General features: G+C 67.7%; 11 non-coding genes across 11 annotated transcripts; all 11 read left to right on the top strand.

The window, feature by feature from the left end:
* Window positions 1–611: 611 nt before the first annotated feature.
* On the top strand, window positions 612–730 carry LOC134729994 (5S ribosomal RNA). Its single transcript, XR_010111579.1, has one exon. It is a non-coding gene; the product is annotated as a 5S ribosomal RNA (ribosomal RNA).
* A 2123-nt stretch (window positions 731–2853) lies between these two features.
* On the top strand, window positions 2854–2972 carry LOC134729996 (5S ribosomal RNA). Its single transcript, XR_010111580.1, has one exon. It is a non-coding gene; the product is annotated as a 5S ribosomal RNA (ribosomal RNA).
* A 2123-nt stretch (window positions 2973–5095) lies between these two features.
* On the top strand, window positions 5096–5214 carry LOC134729997 (5S ribosomal RNA). Its single transcript, XR_010111581.1, has one exon. It is a non-coding gene; the product is annotated as a 5S ribosomal RNA (ribosomal RNA).
* A 2115-nt stretch (window positions 5215–7329) lies between these two features.
* LOC134729998 (5S ribosomal RNA) lies at window positions 7330–7448 on the top strand. Its single transcript, XR_010111583.1, has one exon. It is a non-coding gene; the product is annotated as a 5S ribosomal RNA (ribosomal RNA).
* A 2123-nt stretch (window positions 7449–9571) lies between these two features.
* Window positions 9572–9690, top strand: LOC134730001 (5S ribosomal RNA). Its single transcript, XR_010111585.1, has one exon. It is a non-coding gene; the product is annotated as a 5S ribosomal RNA (ribosomal RNA).
* A 2115-nt stretch (window positions 9691–11805) lies between these two features.
* LOC134730002 (5S ribosomal RNA) lies at window positions 11806–11924 on the top strand. Its single transcript, XR_010111586.1, has one exon. It is a non-coding gene; the product is annotated as a 5S ribosomal RNA (ribosomal RNA).
* Window positions 11925–14047: 2123 nt separating this feature from the next.
* Window positions 14048–14166, top strand: LOC134730004 (5S ribosomal RNA). Its single transcript, XR_010111588.1, has one exon. It is a non-coding gene; the product is annotated as a 5S ribosomal RNA (ribosomal RNA).
* Window positions 14167–16289: 2123 nt separating this feature from the next.
* Window positions 16290–16408, top strand: LOC134730006 (5S ribosomal RNA). The gene has a single exon (XR_010111589.1). It is a non-coding gene; the product is annotated as a 5S ribosomal RNA (ribosomal RNA).
* Window positions 16409–18521: 2113 nt separating this feature from the next.
* LOC134730007 (5S ribosomal RNA) lies at window positions 18522–18640 on the top strand. The gene has a single exon (XR_010111590.1). It is a non-coding gene; the product is annotated as a 5S ribosomal RNA (ribosomal RNA).
* Window positions 18641–20751: 2111 nt separating this feature from the next.
* Window positions 20752–20870, top strand: LOC134730010 (5S ribosomal RNA). Its single transcript, XR_010111593.1, has one exon. It is a non-coding gene; the product is annotated as a 5S ribosomal RNA (ribosomal RNA).
* A 2123-nt stretch (window positions 20871–22993) lies between these two features.
* On the top strand, window positions 22994–23112 carry LOC134730011 (5S ribosomal RNA). Its single transcript, XR_010111595.1, has one exon. It is a non-coding gene; the product is annotated as a 5S ribosomal RNA (ribosomal RNA).
* Window positions 23113–24413: the final 1301 nt, after the last annotated feature.

The following is a 24413-nucleotide window of genomic DNA, read 5'->3' on the forward strand; positions in this document are numbered from 1 at the left end:
CGTGCGAGCGCGCCCGCGTGTTGTCTCTGTGTGGGGGAGTGGATTTGCTCCTGGTGGTGGTGGGGTGTGTCTGGGTTTCTCTCAGGCCCTCTCACCCGAGATCAGGCCGCCGCCTCTAGTGCCAGCGCGGGGCAAAACAGGGCCACCCCCCGACCGGCTACACCCCACGCCCTCTTGCCCCCCGGCCGGGTCTTGGTCGGGACAAGCGACCGTGGTGGGGGCGTTGTGAGAGAAAGGCCCCGCGCCGCTGCGCCGGCTGTTCGCCTTGGGCCAGCCCTGACGGCTCTGGGTGGGTGGGGCAAGAGGGGGCCTCGCAGGAGCCCCTGTGCGGCGAGGGATCCAGAACGCTGCCTCCGCGACAGGGCGGAGGACCGGAGGGCGTCCCAGGATCGTGGGCCCTGGGCCCTGACGCCTCGGAGCACTCCCTGCTCCGAGCGGGCCCGATGTGGTGGAAGCTCGGGAGCGCGGGAGCCGGGGGGAAGGCCGCGGGCCAGCGGCTCGGGGGTCCCCGATCCGAGCCCCGCGGCCCCGGGCTGGCGGTGACGGCCGCAATCCGGCGGGCACGGCCGGGCCGGGCCGGGCTCTTGGGGCAGCCAGGCGCCTCCTTCGGCGTCTACGGCCATACCACCCTGAACGCGCCCGATCTCGTCTGATCTCGGAAGCTAAGCAGGGTCGGGCCTGGTTAGTACTTGGATGGGAGACCGCCTGGGAATACCGGGTGCTGTAGGCTTTTTCTTTGGCTTTTTGCTTTTTCTTTCCTTTTCTTCCAGACGGAGTCTCGCTCTGTCGCCCAGGCTGGAGTGCAGTGGCGCCATCTCGGCTCACTGCAAGCTCCGCCTCCCGGGCTCACGCCATTCCCCGGCCTCAGCCTCCCGAGTAGCTGGGCCTACAGGCGCCCGCCACCACGCCCGGCTAATTTTTTCTATTTTTCCTAGAGACGGGGTTTCACCCTGTCAGCCGGGATGGTCTCGAGCTCCTGACCTCGTGATCCACCCGCCTCGGCCTCCCAGAGTGCTGGGATTACAGGCGGGAGCCACCGCGCCCGCCCGGCCTGCTGTAGGCTCTTTTGGCTTCCCCGCTGCCTCCCTTCCCCCTACAGTCGCCATGCTTGCCAACCTCCCCTGACTCTGCTCCCCCTTTACCGCCCACCTACACCCCCGCCGCAGCCGCAGCCGGGGTCCTCCTCCTGGGGCTCCGCCCCTACTGCACGCCGGGCAGCAGCATCCCACCGCTTCCGCCTCGCCGCCGCCCCGCCAGGAGCCCGGCTCCAGCCTGGGAGGGCAGCGGGCCGGACCCCAAAGGCGCAGCCGCGGGTTCCCTGCCGTTCGCGGTACCTTCCCGCTCCCGGAACGCCCAGGCGATTCCATTCACCCGTCAGGCGCCGTCGTCGCACCCTTCCAAACCGGGGGAAGGGGCGGGCAGGGGCAGCGGGAACCACAGACGCCAGCCAAGACCTCGGCTCCAGAACGCATGGGCTGCTTTACCCGGGGGAAGGGCATTGCTTCGCCAGCCACCAGGAAAACAGTCCCTGTGCACCCGGGATTCCCAATGCCCCCCACTTCGTGTCGACGACTCCAGTCCCGAGGACACGCCGGAGACCCAGGCCTCCGGGCCCGCCCGGGGCCACGGCTCCCGCCAAATGGGCGGGCACGCTCTGCAAATCTCGGGGCCCGCCGCAAGGCACCCAGAGCACAGGGAGGTGCCAAGAAAGGCAGGAGCCTACGAAACCCACCTCCAAAGCAAGCAATTCATCCAAGAAAAAGCCCGTCTCCGCGCTCCGTTGCTCCTCTCGCACGGACCGCCTGGCCCGCGTGTTCTGGCGCAGCCCAAGCCCCCTCCACCCTGCCCCGGCCTGCTCAAGAGGCCGCTGCCTAACGGAGCCGGGCGCTTCCTCTCTAAGGCTCTATCGCTCTCGCTCTCTAGCTCCCTCCGCCTCTCTCTTCTAGGTTTCCCCCTGGACCTCGCGCTACTTCTGTCGTTTTCCCTCTGTCTCTCTGTCTCTCTCTCTCTCTCTTTCTCTGTCCCTCTCTCTTTCTCAGCCTCTCTGTCTGTCTCCTTCCCTCTCGCCCTCGCCTGTCTCTCTCGATCGCTGTCTCTCTCCCTCCCTCAGTTTCTATCTCTCCATCCATCTCGTCCTTGCTCTCCTCCAAGCCGCGTGTGTGTGTGCGTGCGCGCGCGTGCGTGTGCGTGCGTGTGTGTCTGTGTCTGTGTGTGTGTCTGTGTGTGTGTGTCCGCGCGAGCGCGTGCGAGCGCGCCCGCGTGTTGTCTCTGTGTGGGGGAGTGGATTTGCTCCTGGTGGTGGTGGGGTGTGTCTGGGTTTCTCTCAGGCCCTCTCACCCGAGATCAGGCCGCCGCCTCTAGTGCCAGCGCGGGGCAAAACAGGGCCACCCCCCGACCGGCTACACCCCACGCCCTCTTGCCCCCCGGCCGGGTCTTGGTCGGGACAAGCGACCGTGGTGGGGGCGTTGTGAGAGAAAGGCCCCGCGCCGCTGCGCCGGCTGTTCGCCTTGGGCCAGCCCTGACGGCTCTGGGTGGGTGGGGCAAGAGGGGGCCTCGCAGGAGCCCCTGTGCGGCGAGGGATCCAGAACGCTGCCTCCGCGACAGGGCGGAGGACCGGAGGGCGTCCCAGGATCGTGGGCCCTGGGCCCTGACGCCTCGGAGCACTCCCTGCTCCGAGCGGGCCCGATGTGGTGGAAGCTCGGGAGCGCGGGAGCCGGGGGGAAGGCCGCGGGCCAGCGGCTCGGGGGTCCCCGATCCGAGCCCCGCGGCCCCGGGCTGGCGGTGACGGCCGCAATCCGGCGGGCACGGCCGGGCCGGGCCGGGCTCTTGGGGCAGCCAGGCGCCTCCTTCGGCGTCTACGGCCATACCACCCTGAACGCGCCCGATCTCGTCTGATCTCGGAAGCTAAGCAGGGTCGGGCCTGGTTAGTACTTGGATGGGAGACCGCCTGGGAATACCGGGTGCTGTAGGCTTTTTCTTTGGCTTTTTGCTTTTTCTTTCCTTTTCTTCCAGACGGAGTCTCGCTCTGTCGCCCAGGCTGGAGTGCAGTGGCGCCATCTCGGCTGACTGCAAGCTCCGCCTCCCGGGCTCACGCCATTCCCCGGCCTCAGCCTCCCGAGTAGCTGGGCCTACAGGCGCCCGCCACCACGCCCGGCTAATTTTTTCTATTTTTCCTAGAGACGGGGTTTCACCCTGTCAGCCGGGATGGTCTCGAGCTCCTGACCTCGTGATCCACCCGCCTCGGCCTCCCAGAGTGCTGGGATTACAGGCGGGAGCCACCGCGCCCGCCCGGCCTGCTGTAGGCTCTTTTGGCTTCCCCGCTGCCTCCCTTCCCCCTACAGTCGCCATGCTTGCCAACCTCCCCTGACTCTGCTCCCCCTTTACCGCCCACCTACACCCCCGCCGCAGCCGCAGCCGGGGTCCTCCTCCTGGGGCTCCGCCCCTACTGCACGCCGGGCAGCAGCATCCCACCGCTTCCGCCTCGCCGCCGCCCCGCCAGGAGCCCGGCTCCAGCCTGGGAGGGCAGCGGGCCGGACCCCAAAGGCGCAGCCGCGGGTTCCCTGCCGTTCGCGGTACCTTCCCGCTCCCGGAACGCCCAGGCGATTCCATTCACCCGTCGGGCGCCGTCGTCGCACCCTTCCAAACCGGGGGAAGGGGCGGGCAGGGGCAGCGGGAACCACAGACACCAGCCAAGACCTCGGCTCCAGAACGCATGGGCTGCTTTACCCGGGGGAAGGGCATTGCTTCGCCAGCCACCAGGACAACAGTCCCTGTGCACCCGGGATTCCCAATGCCCCCCACTTCGTGTCGACGACTCCAGTCCCGAGGACACGCCGGAGACCCAGGCCTCCGGGCCCGCCCGGGGCCACGGCTCCCGCCAAACGGGCGGGCACGCTCTGCAAATCTCGGGGCCCGCCGCAAGGCACCCAGAGCACAGGGAGGTGCCAAGAAAGGCAGGAGCCTACGAAACCCACCTCCAAAGCAAGCAATTCATCCAAGAAAAAGCCCGTCTCCGCGCTCCGTTGCTCCTCTCGCACGGACCGCCTGGCCCGCGTGCTCTGGCGCAGCCCAAGCCCCCTCCACCCTGCCCCGGCCTGCTCAAGAGGGCGCTGCCTAACGGAGCCGGGCGCTTCCTCTCTAAGGCTCTATCGCTCTCGCTCTCTAGCTCCCTCCGCCTCTCTCTTCTAGGTTTCCCCCTGGACCTCGCGCTACTTCTGTCGTTTTCCCTCTGTCTCTCTGTCTCTCTCTCTCTCTCTTTCTCTGTCCCTCTCTCTTTCTCAGCCTCTCTGTCTGTCTCCTTCCCTCTCGCCCTCGCCTGTCTCTCTCGATCGCTGTCTCTCTCCCTCCCTCAGTTTCTATCTCTCCATCCATCTCGTCCTTGCTCTCCTCCAAGCCGCGTGTGTGTGTGCGTGCGCGCGCGTGCGTGTGCGTGCGTGTGTGTCTGTGTCTGTGTGTGTGTCTGTGTGTGTGTGTCCGCGCGAGCGCGTGCGAGCGCGCCCGCGTGTTGTCTCTGTGTGGGGGAGTGGATTTGCTCCTGGTGGTGGTGGGGTGTGTCTGGGTTTCTCTCAGGCCCTCTCACCCGAGATCAGGCCGCCGCCTCTAGTGCCAGCGCGGGGCAAAACAGGGCCACCCCCCGACCGGCTACACCCCACGCCCTCTTGCCCCCCGGCCGGGTCTTGGTCGGGACAAGCGACCGTGGTGGGGGCGTTGTGAGAGAAAGGCCCCGCGCCGCTGCGCCGGCTGTTCGCCTTGGGCCAGCCCTGACGGCTCTGGGTGGGTGGGGCAAGAGGGGGCCTCGCAGGAGCCCCTGTGCGGCGAGGGATCCAGAACGCTGCCTCCGCGACAGGGCGGAGGACCGGAGGGCGTCCCAGGATCGTGGGCCCTGGGCCCTGACGCCTCGGAGCACTCCCTGCTCCGAGCGGGCCCGATGTGGTGGAAGCTCGGGAGCGCGGGAGCCGGGGGGAAGGCCGCGGGCCAGCGGCTCGGGGGTCCCCGATCCGAGCCCCGCGGCCCCGGGCTGGCGGTGACGGCCGCAATCCGGCGGGCACGGCCGGGCCGGGCCGGGCTCTTGGGGCAGCCAGGCGCCTCCTTCGGCGTCTACGGCCATACCACCCTGAACGCGCCCGATCTCGTCTGATCTCGGAAGCTAAGCAGGGTCGGGCCTGGTTAGTACTTGGATGGGAGACCGCCTGGGAATACCGGGTGCTGTAGGCTTTTTCTTTGGCTTTTTGCTTTTTCTTTCCTTTTCTTCCAGACGGAGTCTCGCTCTGTCGCCCAGGCTGGAGTGCAGTGGCGCCATCTCGGCTCACTGCAAGCTCCGCCTCCCGGGCTCACGCCATTCCCCGGCCTCAGCCTCCCGAGTAGCTGGGCCTACAGGCGCCCGCCACCACGCCCGGCTAATTTTTTCTATTTTTCCTAGAGACGGGGTTTCACCCTGTCAGCCGGGATGGTCTCGAGCTCCTGACCTCGTGATCCACCCGCCTCGGCCTCCCAGAGTGCTGGGATTACAGGCGGGAGCCACCGCGCCCGCCCGGCCTGCTGTAGGCTCTTTTGGCTTCCCCGCTGCCTCCCTTCCCCCTACAGTCGCCATGCTTGCCAACCTCCCCTGACTCTGCTCCCCCTTTACCGCCCACCTACACCCCCGCCGCAGCCGCAGCCGGGGTCCTCCTCCTGGGGCTCCGCCCCTACTGCACGCCGGGCAGCAGCATCCCACCGCTTCCGCCTCGCCGCCGCCCCGCCAGGAGCCCGGCTCCAGCCTGGGAGGGCAGCGGGCCGGACCCCAAAGGCGCAGCCGCGGGTTCCCTGCCGTTCGCGGTACCTTCCCGCTCCCGGAACGCCCAGGCGATTCCATTCACCCGTCGGGCGCCGTCGTCGCACCCTTCCAAACCGGGGGAAGGGGCGGGCAGGGGCAGCGGGAACCACAGACACCAGCCAAGACCTCGGCTCCAGAACGCATGGGCTGCTTTACCCGGGGGAAGGGCATTGCTTCGCCAGCCACCAGGACAACAGTCCCTGTGCACCCGGGATTCCCAATGCCCCCCACTTCGTGTCGACGACTCCAGTCCCGAGGACACGCCGGAGACCCAGGCCTCCGGGCCCGCCCGGGGCCACGGCTCCCGCCAAACGGGCGGGCACGCTCTGCAAATCTCGGGGCCCGCCGCAAGGCACCCAGAGCACAGGGAGGTGCCAAGAAAGGCAGGAGCCTACGAAACCCACCTCCAAAGCAAGCAATTCATCCAAGAAAAAGCCCGTCTCCGCGCTCCGTTGCTCCTCTCGCACGGACCGCCTGGCCCGCGTGCTCTGGCGCAGCCCAAGCCCCCTCCACCCTGCCCCGGCCTGCTCAAGAGGGCGCTGCCTAACGGAGCCGGGCGCTTCCTCTCTAAGGCTCTATCGCTCTCGCTCTCTAGCTCCCTCCGCCTCTCTCTTCTAGGTTTCCCCCTGGACCTCGCGCTACTTCTGTCGTTTTCCCTCTGTCTCTCTGTCTCTCTCTCTCTCTCTTTCTCTGTCCCTCTCTCTTTCTCAGCCTCTCTGTCTGTCTCCTTCCCTCTCGCCCTCGCCTGTCTCTCTCGATCGCTGTCTCTCTCCCTCCCTCAGTTTCTATCTCTCCATCCATCTCGTCCTTGCTCTCCTCCAAGCCGCGTGTGTGTGTGTGCGTGCGCGCGCGTGCGTGTGTGTCTGTGTCTGTGTGTGTGTCTGTGTGTGTGTGTCCGCGCGAGCGCGTGCGAGCGCGCCCGCGTGTTGTCTCTGTGTGGGGGAGTGGATTTGCTCCTGGTGGTGGTGGGGTGTGTCTGGGTTTCTCTCAGGCCCTCTCACCCGAGATCAGGCCGCCGCCTCTAGTGCCAGCGCGGGGCAAAACAGGGCCACCCCCCGACCGGCTACACCCCACGCCCTCTTGCCCCCCGGCCGGGTCTTGGTCGGGACAAGCGACCGTGGTGGGGGCGTTGTGAGAGAAAGGCCCCGCGCGGCTGGGCCGGCTGTTCGCCTTGGGCCAGCCCTGACGGCTCTGGGTGGGTGGGGCAAGAGGGGGCCTCGCAGGAGCCCCTGTGCGGCGAGGGATCCAGAACGCTGCCTCCGCGACAGGGCGGAGGACCGGAGGGCGTCCCAGGATCGTGGGCCCTGGGCCCTGACGCCTCGGAGCACTCCCTGCTCCGAGCGGGCCCGATGTGGTGGAAGCTCGGGAGCGCGGGAGCCGGGGGGAAGGCCGCGGGCCAGCGGCTCGGGGGTCCCCGATCCGAGCCCCGCGGCCCCGGGCTGGCGGTGACGGCCGCAATCCGGCGGGCACGGCCGGGCCGGGCCGGGCTCTTGGGGCAGCCAGGCGCCTCCTTCGGCGTCTACGGCCATACCACCCTGAACGCGCCCGATCTCGTCTGATCTCGGAAGCTAAGCAGGGTCGGGCCTGGTTAGTACTTGGATGGGAGACCGCCTGGGAATACCGGGTGCTGTAGGCTTTTTCTTTGGCTTTTTGCTTTTTCTTTCCTTTTCTTCCAGACGGAGTCTCGCTCTGTCGCCCAGGCTGGAGTGCAGTGGCGCCATCTCGGCTCACTGCAAGCTCCGCCTCCCGGGCTCACGCCATTCCCCGGCCTCAGCCTCCCGAGTAGCTGGGCCTACAGGCGCCCGCCACCACGCCCGGCTAATTTTTTCTATTTTTCCTAGAGACGGGGTTTCACCCTGTCAGCCGGGATGGTCTCGAGCTCCTGACCTCGTGATCCACCCGCCTCGGCCTCCCAGAGTGCTGGGATTACAGGCGGGAGCCACCGCGCCCGCCCGGCCTGCTGTAGGCTCTTTTGGCTTCCCCGCTGCCTCCCTTCCCCCTACAGTCGCCATGCTTGCCAACCTCCCCTGACTCTGCTCCCCCTTTACCGCCCACCTACACCCCCGCCGCAGCCGCAGCCGGGGTCCTCCTCCTGGGGCTCCGCCCCTACTGCACGCCGGGCAGCAGCATCCCACCGCTTCCGCCTCGCCGCCGCCCCGCCAGGAGCCCGGCTCCAGCCTGGGAGGGCAGCGGGCCGGACCCCAAAGGCGCAGCCGCGGGTTCCCTGCCGTTCGCGGTACCTTCCCGCTCCCGGAACGCCCAGGCGATTCCATTCACCCGTCGGGCGCCGTCGTCGCACCCTTCCAAACCGGGGGAAGGGGCGGGCAGGGGCAGCGGGAACCACAGACGCCAGCCAAGACCTCGGCTCCAGAACGCATGGGCTGCTTTACCCGGGGGAAGGGCATTGCTTCGCCAGCCACCAGGAAAACAGTCCCTGTGCACCCGGGATTCCCAATGCCCCCCACTTCGTGTCGACGACTCCAGTCCCGAGGACACGCCGGAGACCCAGGCCTCCGGGCCCGCCCGGGGCCACGGCTCCCGCCAAACGGGCGGGCACGCTCTGCAAATCTCGGGGCCCGCCGCAAGGCACCCAGAGCACAGGGAGGTGCCAAGAAAGGCAGGAGCCTACGAAACCCACCTCCAAAGCAAGCAATTCATCCAAGAAAAAGCCCGTCTCCGCGCTCCGTTGCTCCTCTCGCACGGACCGCCTGGCCCGCGTGTTCTGGCGCAGCCCAAGCCCCCTCCACCCTGCCCCGGCCTGCTCAAGAGGGCGCTGCCTAACGGAGCCGGGCGCTTCCTCTCTAAGGCTCTATCGCTCTCGCTCTCTAGCTCCCTCCGCCTCTCTCTTCTAGGTTTCCCCCTGGACCTCGCGCTACTTCTGTCGTTTTCCCTCTGTCTCTCTGTCTCTCTCTCTCTCTCTTTCTCTGTCCCTCTCTCTTTCTCAGCCTCTCTGTCTGTCTCCTTCCCTCTCGCCCTCGCCTGTCTCTCTCGATCGCTGTCTCTCTCCCTCCCTCAGTTTCTATCTCTCCATCCATCTCGTCCTTGCTCTCCTCCAAGCCGCGTGTGTGTGTGCGTGCGCGCGCGTGCGTGTGCGTGCGTGTGTGTCTGTGTCTGTGTGTGTGTCTGTGTGTGTGTGTCCGCGCGAGCGCGTGCGAGCGCGCCCGCGTGTTGTCTCTGTGTGGGGGAGTGGATTTGCTCCTGGTGGTGGTGGGGTGTGTCTGGGTTTCTCTCAGGCCCTCTCACCCGAGATCAGGCCGCCGCCTCTAGTGCCAGCGCGGGGCAAAACAGGGCCACCCCCCGACCGGCTACACCCCACGCCCTCTTGCCCCCCGGCCGGGTCTTGGTCGGGACAAGCGACCGTGGTGGGGGCGTTGTGAGAGAAAGGCCCCGCGCCGCTGCGCCGGCTGTTCGCCTTGGGCCAGCCCTGACGGCTCTGGGTGGGTGGGGCAAGAGGGGGCCTCGCAGGAGCCCCTGTGCGGCGAGGGATCCAGAACGCTGCCTCCGCGACAGGGCGGAGGACCGGAGGGCGTCCCAGGATCGTGGGCCCTGGGCCCTGACGCCTCGGAGCACTCCCTGCTCCGAGCGGGCCCGATGTGGTGGAAGCTCGGGAGCGCGGGAGCCGGGGGGAAGGCCGCGGGCCAGCGGCTCGGGGGTCCCCGATCCGAGCCCCGCGGCCCCGGGCTGGCGGTGACGGCCGCAATCCGGCGGGCACGGCCGGGCCGGGCCGGGCTCTTGGGGCAGCCAGGCGCCTCCTTCGGCGTCTACGGCCATACCACCCTGAACGCGCCCGATCTCGTCTGATCTCGGAAGCTAAGCAGGGTCGGGCCTGGTTAGTACTTGGATGGGAGACCGCCTGGGAATACCGGGTGCTGTAGGCTTTTTCTTTGGCTTTTTGCTTTTTCTTTCCTTTTCTTCCAGACGGAGTCTCGCTCTGTCGCCCAGGCTGGAGTGCAGTGGCGCCATCTCGGCTCACTGCAAGCTCCGCCTCCCAGGCTCACGCCATTCCCCGGCCTCAGCCTCCCGAGTAGCTGGGCCTACAGGCGCCCGCCACCACGCCCGGCTAATTTTTTCTATTTTTCCTAGAGACGGGGTTTCACCCTGTCAGCCGGGATGGTCTCGAGCTCCTGACCTCGTGATCCACCCGCCTCGGCCTCCCAGAGTGCTGGGATTACAGGCGGGAGCCACCGCGCCCGCCCGGCCTGCTGTAGGCTCTTTTGGCTTCCCCGCTGCCTCCCTTCCCCCTACAGTCGCCATGCTTGCCAACCTCCCCTGACTCTGCTCCCCCTTTACCGCCCACCTACACCCCCGCCGCAGCCGCAGCTGGGGTCCTCCTCCTGGGGCTCCGCCCCTACTGCACGCCGGGCAGCAGCATCCCACCGCTTCCGCCTCGCCGCCGCCCCGCCAGGAGCCCGGCTCCAGCCTGGGAGGGCAGCGGGCCGGACCCCAAAGGCGCAGCCGCGGGTTCCCTGCCGTTCGCGGTACCTTCCCGCTCCCGGAACGCCCAGGCGATTCCATTCACCCGTCGGGCGCCGTCGTCGCACCCTTCCAAACCGGGGGAAGGGGCGGGCAGGGGCAGCGGGAACCACAGACGCCAGCCAAGACCTCGGCTCCAGAACGCATGGGCTGCTTTACCCGGGGGAAGGGCATTGCTTCGCCAGCCACCAGGAAAACAGTCCCTGTGCACCCGGGATTCCCAATGCCCCCCACTTCGTGTCGACGACTCCAGTCCCGAGGACACGCCGGAGACCCAGGCCTCCGGGCCCGCCCGGGGCCACGGCTCCCGCCAAACGGGCGGGCACGCTCTGCAAATCTCGGGGCCCGCCGCAAGGCACCCAGAGCACAGGGAGGTGCCAAGAAAGGCAGGAGCCTACGAAACCCACCTCCAAAGCAAGCAATTCATCCAAGAAAAAGCCCGTCTCCGCGCTCCGTTGCTCCTCTCGCACGGACCGCCTGGCCCGCGTGTTCTGGCGCAGCCCAAGCCCCCTCCACCCTGCCCCGGCCTGCTCAAGAGGGCGCTGCCTAACGGAGCCGGGCGCTTCCTCTCTAAGGCTCTATCGCTCTCGCTCTCTAGCTCCCTCCGCCTCTCTCTTCTAGGTTTCCCCCTGGACCTCGCGCTACTTCTGTCGTTTTCCCTCTGTCTCTCTGTCTCTCTCTCTCTCTCTTTCTCTGTCCCTCTCTCTTTCTCAGCCTCTCTGTCTGTCTCCTTCCCTCTCGCCCTCGCCTGTCTCTCTCGATCGCTGTCTCTCTCCCTCCCTCAGTTTCTATCTCTCCATCCATCTCGTCCTTGCTCTCCTCCAAGCCGCGTGTGTGTGTGTGCGTGCGCGCGCGTGCGTGTGTGTCTGTGTCTGTGTGTGTGTCTGTGTGTGTGTGTCTGCGCGAGCGCGTGCGAGCGCGCCCGCGTGTTGTCTCTGTGTGGGGGAGTGGATTTGCTCCTGGTGGTGGTGGGGTGTGTCTGGGTTTCTCTCAGGCCCTCTCACCCGAGATCAGGCCGCCGCCTCTAGTGCCAGCGCGGGGCAAAACAGGGCCACCCCCCGACCGGCTACACCCCACGCCCTCTTGCCCCCCGGCCGGGTCTTGGTCGGGACAAGCGACCGTGGTGGGGGCGTTGTGAGAGAAAGGCCCCGCGCCGCTGCGCCGGCTGTTCGCCTTGGGCCAGCCCTGACGGCTCTGGGTGGGTGGGGCAAGAGGGGGCCTCGCAGGAGCCCCTGTGCGGCGAGGGATCCAGAACGCTGCCTCCGCGACAGGGCGGAGGACCGGAGGGCGTCCCAGGATCGTGGGCCCTGGGCCCTGACGCCTCGGAGCACTCCCTGCTCCGAGCGGGCCCGATGTGGTGGAAGCTCGGGAGCGCGGGAGCCGGGGGGAAGGCCGCGGGCCAGCGGCTCGGGGGTCCCCGATCCGAGCCCCGCGGCCCCGGGCTGGCGGTGACGGCCGCAATCCGGCGGGCACGGCCGGGCCGGGCCGGGCTCTTGGGGCAGCCAGGCGCCTCCTTCGGCGTCTACGGCCATACCACCCTGAACGCGCCCGATCTCGTCTGATCTCGGAAGCTAAGCAGGGTCGGGCCTGGTTAGTACTTGGATGGGAGACCGCCTGGGAATACCGGGTGCTGTAGGCTTTTTCTTTGGCTTTTTGCTTTTTCTTTCCTTTTCTTCCAGACGGAGTCTCGCTCTGTCGCCCAGGCTGGAGTGCAGTGGCGCCATCTCGGCTCACTGCAAGCTCCGCCTCCCGGGCTCACGCCATTCCCCGGCCTCAGCCTCCCGAGTAGCTGGGCCTACAGGCGCCCGCCACCACGCCCGGCTAATTTTTTCTATTTTTCCTAGAGACGGGGTTTCACCCTGTCAGCCGGGATGGTCTCGAGCTCCTGACCTCGTGATCCACCCGCCTCGGCCTCCCAGAGTGCTGGGATTACAGGCGGGAGCCACCGCGCCCGCCCGGCCTGCTGTAGGCTCTTTTGGCTTCCCCGCTGCCTCCCTTCCCCCTACAGTCGCCATGCTTGCCAACCTCCCCTGACTCTGCTCCCCCTTTACCGCCCACCTACACCCCCGCCGCAGCCGCAGCCGGGGTCCTCCTCCTGGGGCTCCGCCCCTACTGCACGCCGGGCAGCAGCATCCCACCGCTTCCGCCTCGCCGCCGCCCCGCCAGGAGCCCGGCTCCAGCCTGGGAGGGCAGCGGGCCGGACCCCAAAGGCGCAGCCGCGGGTTCCCTGCCGTTCGCGGTACCTTCCCGCTCCCGGAACGCCCAGGCGATTCCATTCACCCGTCGGGCGCCGTCGTCGCACCCTTCCAAACCGGGGGAAGGGGCGGGCAGGGGCAGCGGGAACCACAGACGCCAGCCAAGACCTCGGCTCCAGAACGCATGGGCTGCTTTACCCGGGGGAAGGGCATTGCTTCGCCAGCCACCAGGAAAACAGTCCCTGTGCACCCGGGATTCCCAATGCCCCCCACTTCGTGTCGACGACTCCAGTCCCGAGGACACGCCGGAGACCCAGGCCTCCGGGCCCGCCCGGGGCCACGGCTCCCGCCAAACGGGCGGGCACGCTCTGCAAATCTCGGGGCCCGCCGCAAGGCACCCAGAGCACAGGGAGGTGCCAAGAAAGGCAGGAGCCTACGAAACCCACCTCCAAAGCAAGCAATTCATCCAAGAAAAAGCCCGTCTCCGCGCTCCGTTGCTCCTCTCGCACGGACCGCCTGGCCCGCGTGTTCTGGCGCAGCCCAAGCCCCCTCCACCCTACCCCGGCCTGCTCAAGAGGGCGCTGCCTAACGGAGCCGGGCGCTTCCTCTCTAAGGCTCTATCGCTCTCGCTCTCTAGCTCCCTCCGCCTCTCTCTTCTAGGTTTCCCCCTGGACCTCGCGCTACTTCTGTCGTTTTCCCTCTGTCTCTCTGTCTCTCTCTCTCTCTCTTTCTCTGTCCCTCTCTCTTTCTCAGCCTCTCTGTCTGTCTCCTTCCCTCTCGCCCTCGCCTGTCTCTCTCGATCGCTGTCTCTCTCCCTCCCTCAGTTTCTATCTCTCCATCCATCTCGTCCTTGCTCTCCTCCAAGCCGCGTGTGTGTGTGCGTGCGCGCGCGTGCGTGTGCGTGCGTGTGTGTCTGTGTCTGTGTGTGTGTCTGTGTGTGTGTGTCCGCGCGAGCGCGTGCGAGCGCGCCCGCGTGTTGTCTCTGTGTGGGGGAGTGGATTTGCTCCTGGTGGTGGTGGGGTGTGTCTGGGTTTCTCTCAGGCCCTCTCACCCGAGATCAGGCCGCCGCCTCTAGTGCCAGCGCGGGGCAAAACAGGGCCACCCCCCGACCGGCTACACCCCACGCCCTCTTGCCCCCCGGCCGGGTCTTGGTCGGGACAAGCGACCGTGGTGGGGGCGTTGTGAGAGAAAGGCCCCGCGCGGCTGGGCCGGCTGTTCGCCTTGGGCCAGCCCTGACGGCTCTGGGTGGGTGGGGCAAGAGGGGGCCTCGCAGGAGCCCCTGTGCGGCGAGGGATCCAGAACGCTGCCTCCGCGACAGGGCGGAGGACCGGAGGGCGTCCCAGGATCGTGGGCCCTGGGCCCTGACGCCTCGGAGCACTCCCTGCTCCGAGCGGGCCCGATGTGGTGGAAGCTCGGGAGCGCGGGAGCCGGGGGGAAGGCCGCGGGCCAGCGGCTCGGGGGTCCCCGATCCGAGCCCCGCGGCCCCGGGCTGGCGGTGACGGCCGCAATCCGGCGGGCACGGCCGGGCCGGGCCGGGCTCTTGGGGCAGCCAGGCGCCTCCTTCGGCGTCTACGGCCATACCACCCTGAACGCGCCCGATCTCGTCTGATCTCGGAAGCTAAGCAGGGTCGGGCCTGGTTAGTACTTGGATGGGAGACCGCCTGGGAATACCGGGTGCTGTAGGCTTTTTCTTTGGCTTTTTGCTTTTTCTTTCCTTTTCTTCCAGACGGAGTCTCGCTCTGTCGCCCAGGCTGGAGTGCAGTGGCGCCATCTCGGCTCACTGCAAGCTCCGCCTCCCGGGCTCACGCCATTCCCCGGCCTCAGCCTCCCGAGTAGCTGGGCCTACAGGCGCCCGCCACCACGCCCGGCTAATTTTTTCTATTTTTCCTAGAGACGGGGTTTCACCCTGTCAGCCGGGATGGTCTCGAGCTCCTGACCTCGTGATCCACCCGCCTCGGCCTCCCAGAGTGCTGGGATTACAGGCGGGAGCCACCGCGCCCGCCCGGCCTGCTGTAGGCTCTTTTGGCTTCCCCGCTGCCTCCCTTCCCCCTACAGTCGCCATGCTTGCCAACCTCCCCTGACTCTGCTCCCCCTTTACCGCCCACCTACACCCCCGCCGCAGCCGCAGCCGGGGTCCTCCTCCTGGGGCTCCGCCCCTACTGCACGCCGGGCAGCAGCATCCCACCGCTTCCGCCTCGCCGCCGCCCCGCCAGGAGCCCGGCTCCAGCCTGGGAGGGCAGCGGGCCGGACCCCAAAGGCGCAGCCGCGGGTTCCCTGCCGTTCGCGGTACCTTCCCGCTCCCGGAACGCCCAGGCGATTCCATTCACCCGTCGGGCGCCGTCGTCGCACCCTTCCAAACCGGGGGAAGGGGCGGGCAGGGGCAGCGGGAACCACAGACGCCAGCCAAGACCTCGGCTCCAGAACGCATGGGCTGCTTTACCCGGGGGAAGGGCATTGCTTCGCCAGCCACCAGGAAAACAGTCCCTGTGCACCCGGGATTCCCAATGCCCCCCACTTCGTGTCGACGACTCCAGTCCCGAGGACACGCCGGAGACCCAGGCCTCCGGGCCCGCCCGGGGCCACGGCTCCCGCCAAACGGGCGGGCACGCTCTGCAAATCTCGGGGCCCGCCGCAAGGCACCCAGAGCACAGGGAGGTGCCAAGAAAGGCAGGAGCCTACGAAACCCACCTCCAAAGCAAGCAATTCATCCAAGAAAAAGCCCGTCTCCGCGCTCCGTTGCTCCTCTCGCACGGACCGCCTGGCCCGCGTGCTCTGGCGCAGCCCAAGCCCCCTCCACCCTGCCCCGGCCTGCTCAAGAGGGCGCTGCCTAACGGAGCCGGGCGCTTCCTCTCTAAGGCTCTATCGCTCTCGCTCTCTAGCTCCCTCCGCCTCTCTCTTCTAGGTTTCCCCCTGGACCTCGCGCTACTTCTGTCGTTTTCCCTCTGTCTCTCTGTCTCTCTCTCTCTCTCTTTCTCTGTCCCTCTCTCTTTCTCAGCCTCTCTGTCTGTCTCCTTCCCTCTCGCCCTCGCCTGTCTCTCTCGATCGCTGTCTCTCTCCCTCCCTCAGTTTCTATCTCTCCATCCATCTCGTCCTTGCTCTCCTCCAAGCCGCGTGTGTGTGTGCGTGCGCGCGCGTGCGTGTGCGTGCGTGTGTGTCTGTGTCTGTGTGTGTGTCTGTGTGTGTGTGTCCGCGCGAGCGCGTGCGAGCGCGCCCGCGTGTTGTCTCTGTGTGGGGGAGTGGATTTGCTCCTGGTGGTGGTGGGGTGTGTCTGGGTTTCTCTCAGGCCCTCTCACCCGAGATCAGGCCGCCGCCTCTAGTGCCAGCGCGGGGCAAAACAGGGCCACCCCCCGACCGGCTACACCCCACGCCCTCTTGCCCCCCGGCCGGGTCTTGGTCGGGACAAGCGACCGTGGTGGGGGCGTTGTGAGAGAAAGGCCCCGCGCGGCTGGGCCGGCTGTTCGCCTTGGGCCAGCCCTGACGGCTCTGGGTGGGTGGGGCAAGAGGGGGCCTCGCAGGAGCCCCTGTGCGGCGAGGGATCCAGAACGCTGCCTCCGCGACAGGGCGGAGGACCGGAGGGCGTCCCAGGATCGTGGGCCCTGGGCCCTGACGCCTCGGAGCACTCCCTGCTCCGAGCGGGCCCGATGTGGTGGAAGCTCGGGAGCGCGGGAGCCGGGGGGAAGGCCGCGGGCCAGCGGCTCGGGGGTCCCCGATCCGAGCCCCGCGGCCCCGGGCTGGCGGTGACGGCCGCAATCCGGCGGGCACGGCCGGGCCGGGCCGGGCTCTTGGGGCAGCCAGGCGCCTCCTTCGGCGTCTACGGCCATACCACCCTGAACGCGCCCGATCTCGTCTGATCTCGGAAGCTAAGCAGGGTCGGGCCTGGTTAGTACTTGGATGGGAGACCGCCTGGGAATACCGGGTGCTGTAGGCTTTTTCTTTGGCTTTTTGCTTTTTCTTTCCTTTTCTTCCAGACGGAGTCTCGCTCTGTCGCCCAGGCTGGAGTGCAGTGGCGCCATCTCGGCTCACTGCAAGCTCCGCCTCCCGGGCTCACGCCATTCCCCGGCCTCAGCCTCCCGAGTAGCTGGGCCTACAGGCGCCCGCCACCACGCCCGGCTAATTTTTTCTATTTTTCCTAGAGACGGGGTTTCACCCTGTCAGCCGGGATGGTCTCGAGCTCCTGACCTCGTGATCCACCCGCCTCGGCCTCCCAGAGTGCTGGGATTACAGGCGGGAGCCACCGCGCCCGCCCGGCCTGCTGTAGGCTCTTTTGGCTTCCCCGCTGCCTCCCTTCCCCCTACAGTCGCCATGCTTGCCAACCTCCCCTGACTCTGCTCCCCCTTTACCGCCCACCTACACCCCCGCCGCAGCCGCAGCCGGGGTCCTCCTCCTGGGGCTCCGCCCCTACTGCACGCCGGGCAGCAGCATCCCACCGCTTCCGCCTCGCCGCCGCCCCGCCAGGAGCCCGGCTCCAGCCTGGGAGGGCAGCGGGCCGGACCCCAAAGGCGCAGCCGCGGGTTCCCTGCCGTTCGCGGTACCTTCCCGCTCCCGGAACGCCCAGGCGATTCCATTCACCCGTCGGGCGCCGTCGTCGCACCCTTCCAAACCGGGGGAAGGGGCGGGCAGGGGCAGCGGGAACCACAGACGCCAGCCAAGACCTCGGCTCCAGAACGCATGGGCTGCTTTACCCGGGGGAAGGGCATTGCTTCGCCAGCCACCAGGAAAACAGTCCCTGTGCACCCGGGATTCCCAATGCCCCCCACTTCGTGTCGACGACTCCAGTCCCGAGGACACGCCGGAGACCCAGGCCTCCGGGCCCGCCCGGGGCCACGGCTCCCGCCAAACGGGCGGGCACGCTCTGCAAATCTCGGGGCCCGCCGCAAGGCACCCAGAGCACAGGGAGGTGCCAAGAAAGGCAGGAGCCTACGAAACCCACCTCCAAAGCAAGCAATTCATCCAAGAAAAAGCCCGTCTCCGCGCTCCGTTGCTCCTCTCGCACGGACCGCCTGGCCCGCGTGTTCTGGCGCAGCCCAAGCCCCCTCCACCCTGCCCCGGCCTGCTCAAGAGGGCGCTGCCTAACGGAGCCGGGCGCTTCCTCTCTAAGGCTCTATCGCTCTCGCTCTCTAGCTCCCTCCGCCTCTCTCTTCTAGGTTTCCCCCTGGACCTCGCGCTACTTCTGTCGTTTTCCCTCTGTCTCTCTGTCTCTCTCTCTCTCTCTTTCTCTGTCCCTCTCTCTTTCTCAGCCTCTCTGTCTGTCTCCTTCCCTCTCGCCCTCGCCTGTCTCTCTCGATCGCTGTCTCTCTCCCTCCCTCAGTTTCTATCTCTCCATCCATCTCGTCCTTGCTCTCCTCCAAGCCGCGTGTGTGTGTGCGTGCGTGTGCGTGCATGTGTGTCTGTGTCTGTGTGTGTGTCTGTGTGTGTGTGTCCGCGCGAGCGCGTGCGAGCGCGCCCGCGTGTTGTCTCTGTGTGGGGGAGTGGATTTGCTCCTGGTGGTGGTGGGGTGTGTCTGGGTTTCTCTCAGGCCCTCTCACCCGAGATCAGGCCGCCGCCTCTAGTGCCAGCGCGGGGCAAAACAGGGCCACCCCCCGACCGGCTACACCCCACGCCCTCTTGCCCCCCGGCCGGGTCTTGGTCGGGACAAGCGACCGTGGTGGGGGCGTTGTGAGAGAAAGGCCCCGCGCGGCTGGGCCGGCTGTTCGCCTTGGGCCAGCCCTGACGGCTCTGGGTGGGTGGGGCAAGAGGGGGCCTCGCAGGAGCCCCTGTGCGGCGAGGGATCCAGAACGCTGCCTCCGCGACAGGGCGGAGGACCGGAGGGCGTCCCAGGATCGTGGGCCCTGGGCCCTGACGCCTCGGAGCACTCCCTGCTCCGAGCGGGCCCGATGTGGTGGAAGCTCGGGAGCGCGGGAGCCGGGGGGAAGGCCGCGGGCCAGCGGCTCGGGGGTCCCCGATCCGAGCCCCGCGGCCCCGGGCTGGCGGTGACGGCCGCAATCCGGCGGGCACGGCCGGGCCGGGCCGGGCTCTTGGGGCAGCCAGGCGCCTCCTTCGGCGTCTACGGCCATACCACCCTGAACGCGCCCGATCTCGTCTGATCTCGGAAGCTAAGCAGGGTCGGGCCTGGTTAGTACTTGGATGGGAGACCGCCTGGGAATACCGGGTGCTGTAGGCTTTTTCTTTGGCTTTTTGCTTTTTCTTTCCTTTTCTTCCAGACGGAGTCTCGCTCTGTCGCCCAGGCTGGAGTGCAGTGGCGCCATCTCGGCTCACTGCAAGCTCCGCCTCCCGGGCTCACGCCATTCCCCGGCCTCAGCCTCCCGAGTAGCTGGGCCTACAGGCGCCCGCCACCACGCCCGGCTAATTTTTTCTATTTTTCCTAGAGACGGGGTTTCACCCTGTCAGCCGGGATGGTCTCGAGCTCCTGACCTCGTGATCCACCCGCCTCGGCCTCCCAGAGTGCTGGGATTACAGGCGGGAGCCACCGCGCCCGCCCGGCCTGCTGTAGGCTCTTTTGGCTTCCCCGCTGCCTCCCTTCCCCCTACAGTCGCCATGCTTGCCAACCTCCCCTGACTCTGCTCCCCCTTTACCGCCCACCTACACCCCCGCCGCAGCCGCAGCCGGGGTCCTCCTCCTGGGGCTCCGCCCCTACTGCACGCCGGGCAGCAGCATCCCACCGCTTCCGCCTCGCCGCCGCCCCGCCAGGAGCCCGGCTCCAGCCTGGGAGGGCAGCGGGCCGGACCCCAAAGGCGCAGCCGCGGGTTCCCTGCCGTTCGCGGTACCTTCCCGCTCCCGGAACGCCCAGGCGATTCCATTCACCCGTCGGGCGCCGTCGTCGCACCCTTCCAAACCGGGGGAAGGGGCGGGCAGGGGCAGCGGGAACCACAGACGCCAGCCAAGACCTCGGCTCCAGAACGCATGGGCTGCTTTACCCGGGGGAAGGGCATTGCTTCGCCAGCCACCAGGAAAACAGTCCCTGTGCACCCGGGATTCCCAATGCCCCCCACTTCGTGTCGACGACTCCAGTCCCGAGGACACGCCGGAGACCCAGGCCTCCGGGCCCGCCCGGGGCCACGGCTCCCGCCAAACGGGCGGGCACGCTCTGCAAATCTCGGGGCCCGCCGCAAGGCACCCAGAGCACAGGGAGGTGCCAAGAAAGGCAGGAGCCTACGAAACCCACCTCCAAAGCAAGCAATTCATCCAAGAAAAAGCCCGTCTCCGCGCTCCGTTGCTCCTCTCGCACGGACCGCCTGGCCCGCGTGTTCTGGCGCAGCCCAAGCCCCCTCCACCCTGCCCCGGCCTGCTCAAGAGGGCGCTGCCTAACGGAGCCGGGCGCTTCCTCTCTAAGGCTCTATCGCTCTCGCTCTCTAGCTCCCTCCGCCTCTCTCTTCTAGGTTTCCCCCTGGACCTCGCGCTACTTCTGTCATTTTCCCTCTGTCTCTCTGTCTCTCTCTCTCTCTCTTTCTCTGTCCCTCTCTCTTTCTCAGCCTCTCTGTCTGTCTCCTTCCCTCTCGCCCTCGCCTGTCTCTCTCGATCGCTGTCTCTCTCCCTCCCTCAGTTTCTATCTCTCCATCCATCTCGTCCTTGCTCTCCTCCAAGCCGCGTGTGTGTGTGCGTGCGTGTGCGTGCATGTGTGTCTGTGTCTGTGTGTGTGTCTGTGTGTGTGTGTCCGCGCGAGCGCGTGCGAGCGCGCCCGCGTGTTGTCTCTGTGTGGGGGAGTGGATTTGCTCCTGGTGGTGGTGGGGTGTGTCTGTTTCTCTCAGGCCCTCTCACCCGAGATCAGGCCGCCGCCTCTAGTGCCAGCGCGGGGCAAAACAGGGCCACCCCCCGACCGGCTACACCCCACGCCCTCTTGCCCCCCGGCCGGGTCTTGGTCGGGACAAGCGACCGTGGTGGGGGCGTTGTGAGAGAAAGGCCCCGCGCGGCTGGGCCGGCTGTTCGCCTTGGGCCAGCCCTGACGGCTCTGGGTGGGTGGGGCAAGAGGGGGCCTCGCAGGAGCCCCTGTGCGGCGAGGGATCCAGAACGCTGCCTCCGCGACAGGGCGGAGGACCGGAGGGCGTCCCAGGATCGTGGGCCCTGGGCCCTGACGCCTCGGAGCACTCCCTGCTCCGAGCGGGCCCGATGTGGTGGAAGCTCGGGAGCGCGGGAGCCGGGGGGAAGGCCGCGGGCCAGCGGCTCGGGGGTCCCCGATCCGAGCCCCGCGGCCCCGGGCTGGCGGTGACGGCCGCAATCCGGCGGGCACGGCCGGGCCGGGCCGGGCTCTTGGGGCAGCCAGGCGCCTCCTTCGGCGTCTACGGCCATACCACCCTGAACGCGCCCGATCTCGTCTGATCTCGGAAGCTAAGCAGGGTCGGGCCTGGTTAGTACTTGGATGGGAGACCGCCTGGGAATACCGGGTGCTGTAGGCTTTTTCTTTGGCTTTTTGCTTTTTCTTTCCTTTTCTTCCAGACGGAGTCTCGCTCTGTCGCCCAGGCTGGAGTGCAGTGGCGCCATCTCGGCTCACTGCAAGCTCCGCCTCCCGGGCTCACGCCATTCCCCGGCCTCAGCCTCCCGAGTAGCTGGGCCTACAGGCGCCCGCCACCACGCCCGGCTAATTTTTTCTATTTTTCCTAGAGACGGGGTTTCACCCTGTCAGCCGGGATGGTCTCGAGCTCCTGACCTCGTGATCCACCCGCCTCGGCCTCCCAGAGTGCTGGGATTACAGGCGGGAGCCACCGCGCCCGCCCGGCCTGCTGTAGGCTCTTTTGGCTTCCCCGCTGCCTCCCTTCCCCCTACAGTCGCCATGCTTGCCAACCTCCCCTGACTCTGCTCCCCCTTTACCGCCCACCTACACCCCCGCCGCAGCCGCAGCCGGGGTCCTCCTCCTGGGGCTCCGCCCCTACTGCACGCCGGGCAGCAGCATCCCACCGCTTCCGCCTCGCCGCCGCCCCGCCAGGAGCCCAGCTCCAGCCTGGGAGGGCAGCGGGCCGGACCCCAAAGGCGCAGCCGCGGGTTCCCTGCCGTTCGCGGTACCTTCCCGCTCCCGGAACGCCCAGGCGATTCCATTCACCCGTCGGGCGCCGTCGTCGCACCCTTCCAAACCGGGGGAAGGGGCGGGCAGGGGCAGCGGGAACCACAGACGCCAGCCAAGACCTCGGCTCCAGAACGCATGGGCTGCTTTACCCGGGGGAAGGGCATTGCTTCGCCAGCCACCAGGAAAACAGTCCCTGTGCACCCGGGATTCCCAATGCCCCCCACTTCGTGTCGACGACTCCAGTCCCGAGGACACGCCGGAGACCCAGGCCTCCGGGCCCGCCCGGGGCCACGGCTCCCGCCAAACGGGCGGGCACGCTCTGCAAATCTCGGGGCCCGCCGCAAGGCACCCAGAGCACAGGGAGGTGCCAAGAAAGGCAGGAGCCTACGAAACCCACCTCCAAAGCAAGCAATTCATCCAAGAAAAAGCCCGTCTCCGCGCTCCGTTGCTCCTCTCGCACGGACCGCCTGGCCCGCGTGTTCTGGCGCAGCCCAAGCCCCCTCCACCCTACCCCTGCCTGCTCAAGAGGGCGCTGCCTAACGGAGCCGGGCGCTTCCTCTCTAAGGCTCTATCGCTCTCGCTCTCTAGCTCCCTCCGCCTCTCTCTTCTAGGTTTCCCCCTGGACCTCGCGCTACTTCTGTCGTTTTCCCTCTGTCTCTCTGTCTCTCTCTCTCTCTCTTTCTCTGTCCCTCTCTCTTTCTCAGCCTCTCTGTCTGTCTCCTTCCCTCTCGCCCTCGCCTGTCTCTCTCGATCGCTGTCTCTCTCCCTCCCTCAGTTTCTATCTCTCCATCCATCTCGTCCTTGCTCTCCTCCAAGCCGCGCGTGTGTGTGCGTGCGCGCGCGTGCGTGTGCGTGCGTGTGTGTCTGTGTCTGTGTGTGTGTCTGTGTGTGTGTGTCCGTGCGAGCGCGTGCGAGCGCGCCCGCGTGTTGTCTCTGTGTGGGGGAGTGGATTTGCTCCTGGTGGTGGTGGGGTGTGTCTGGGTTTCTCTCAGGCCCTCTCACCCGAGATCAGGCCGCCGCCTCTAGTGCCAGCGCGGGGCAAAACAGGGCCACCCCCCGACCGGCTACACCCCACGCCCTCTTGCCCCCCGGCCGGGTCTTGGTCGGGACAAGCGACCGTGGTGGGGGCGTTGTGAGAGAAAGGCCCCGCGCGGCTGGGCCGGCTGTTCGCCTTGGGCCAGCCCTGACGGCTCTGGGTGGGTGGGGCAAGAGGGGGCCTCGCAGGAGCCCCTGTGCGGCGAGGGATCCAGAACGCTGCCTCCGCGACAGGGCGGAGGACCGGAGGGCGTCCCAGGATCGTGGGCCCTGGGCCCTGACGCCTCGGAGCACTCCCTGCTCCGAGCGGGCCCGATGTGGTGGAAGCTCGGGAGCGCGGGAGCCGGGGGGAAGGCCGCGGGCCAGCGGCTCGGGGGTCCCCGATCCGAGCCCCGCGGCCCCGGGCTGGCGGTGACGGCCGCAATCCGGCGGGCACGGCCGGGCCGGGCCGGGCTCTTGGGGCAGCCAGGCGCCTCCTTCGGCGTCTACGGCCATACCACCCTGAACGCGCCCGATCTCGTCTGATCTCGGAAGCTAAGCAGGGTCGGGCCTGGTTAGTACTTGGATGGGAGACCGCCTGGGAATACCGGGTGCTGTAGGCTTTTTCTTTGGCTTTTTGCTTTTTCTTTCCTTTTCTTCCAGACGGAGTCTCGCTCTGTCGCCCAGGCTGGAGTGCAGTGGCGCCATCTCGGCTCACTGCAAGCTCCGCCTCCCGGGCTCACGCCATTCCCCGGCCTCAGCCTCCCGAGTAGCTGGGCCTACAGGCGCCCGCCACCACGCCCGGCTAATTTTTTCTATTTTTCCTAGAGACGGGGTTTCACCCTGTCAGCCGGGATGGTCTCGAGCTCCTGACCTCGTGATCCACCCGCCTCGGCCTCCCAGAGTGCTGGGATTACAGGCGGGAGCCACCGCGCCCGCCCGGCCTGCTGTAGGCTCTTTTGGCTTCCCCGCTGCCTCCCTTCCCCCTACAGTCGCCATGCTTGCCAACCTCCCCTGACTCTGCTCCCCCTTTACCGCCCACCTACACCCCCGCCGCAGCCGCAGCCGGGGTCCTCCTCCTGGGGCTCCGCCCCTACTGCACGCCGGGCAGCAGCATCCCACCGCTTCCGCCTCGCCGCCGCCCCGCCAGGAGCCCGGCTCCAGCCTGGGAGGGCAGCGGGCCGGACCCCAAAGGCGCAGCCGCGGGTTCCCTGCCGTTCGCGGTACCTTCCCGCTCCCGGAACGCCCAGGCGATTCCATTCACCCGTCGGGCGCCGTCGTCGCACCCTTCCAAACCGGGGGAAGGGGCGGGCAGGGGCAGCGGGAACCACAGACGCCAGCCAAGACCTCGGCTCCAGAACGCATGGGCTGCTTTACCCGGGGGAAGGGCATTGCTTCGCCAGCCACCAGGAAAACAGTCCCTGTGCACCCGGGATTCCCAATGCCCCCCACTTCGTGTCGACGACTCCAGTCCCGAGGACACGCCGGAGACCCAGGCCTCCGGGCCCGCCCGGGGCCACGGCTCCCGCCAAACGGGCGGGCACGCTCTGCAAATCTCGGGGCCCGCCGCAAGGCACCCAGAGCACAGGGAGGTGCCAAGAAAGGCAGGAGCCTACGAAACCCACCTCCAAAGCAAGCAATTCATCCAAGAAAAAGCCCGTCTCCGCGCTCCGTTGCTCCTCTCGCACGGACTGCCTGGCCCGCGTGTTCTGGCGCAGCCCAAGCCCCTTCCACCCTACCCCGGCCTGCTCAAGAGGGCGCTGCCTAACGGAGCCGGGCGCTTCCTCTCTAAGGCTCTATCGCTCTCGCTCTCTAGCTCCCTCCGCCTCTCTCTTCTAGGTTTCCCCCTGGACCTCGCGCTACTTCTGTCGTTTTCCCTCTGTCTCTCTGTCTCTCTCTCTCTCTCTTTCTCTGTCCCTCTCTC

The sequence above is a fragment of the Pan paniscus genome, chromosome 1, assembly GCF_029289425.2.
Source record: "Pan paniscus chromosome 1, NHGRI_mPanPan1-v2.0_pri, whole genome shotgun sequence".
NCBI lineage: Eukaryota > Metazoa > Chordata > Mammalia > Primates > Hominidae > Pan > Pan paniscus.